Here is a 987-nt window from a genome sequence, read left to right as displayed (position 1 = left end):
CTTGCGCCGGAGGCGCCGTGCCACACCACGACGTACAACGCGCCGCACGAACCAGCACGGCGCACGACCAACACACACTTCGACCTATGCCCCCCTTCAAGATGTTTATGAAAATTAAACGAGCCGGAGGTTCCCTCGCGCCGGTGGCGCCGTGTCACACCACGAGGGCGCCGCACGAACTAGCACGCCGCACGACCAACACACACTTCGACCTATGCCCCCCTTCAAGATGTTTATGAAGATTGAACGAGCCGAAGGCGAGCCGGAGGCGCTTTTCTTCAATTTAGTAAAATTATTATACACCCGTGCCTCTCCTAGTGTTCACCTGTGCCTATAAAGAAGTCACACGATTGAACGATTCTGGAGACTGCCGTTTTACATTAAAAAATTACTTTTTTATTTACTTGAAAGGTCACATTTGATAGTGTTGGTAGTCACCTCCCGTAACTACCCCATAAATCTCCATTACCCGGAAATATAATGGGAACAAAAAGGAAAACGAGAAAGGAAAACAGTGCGAGCTGGTATTTTTTTTGTGTTTTCGCGCGGAAAGGGAAAACGAAAAATTCTGGTAGTTCGAGGGTCAAACTGCAAAACGCACCAAACCACAAACTGAAAAGAAAAAACCAGGAACCAACCGCGCAACTGGTTTTCCCTTGCGGGAGCGCTCCGCGCGCGACACTTGTCACGCACGGAGCTCTCCGGAACCACTAGTTGGTCCCACATCACTTGCCCCCACAAGGCCACGACGGACGGGCACATGAACCGCACGAAAGCCCAGCACGCACGCACGACACGACCCACGCGCCGCGCGTACGGTTGGTTTGCGCCGAGCCCACCCCGCCCACGAACCAACGCCTCGGGCCTCGCGCCGTCCCGCGACCCAACCCAACCGCAGCCCGCCGCAATCGGCGACCGTCCGCTCCTCCATCGCGCGGGAAGGAAACCTATTAAAAAACCTCCGCCGAATCCCCGCCGCCTCCTTCC

This window comes from Triticum aestivum, chromosome 7D (assembly GCF_018294505.1).
Source record: "Triticum aestivum cultivar Chinese Spring chromosome 7D, IWGSC CS RefSeq v2.1, whole genome shotgun sequence".
In the NCBI taxonomy this organism is placed as follows: Eukaryota; Viridiplantae; Streptophyta; class Magnoliopsida; order Poales; family Poaceae; genus Triticum; species Triticum aestivum.
This window is presented reverse-complemented; position numbering follows the sequence as displayed.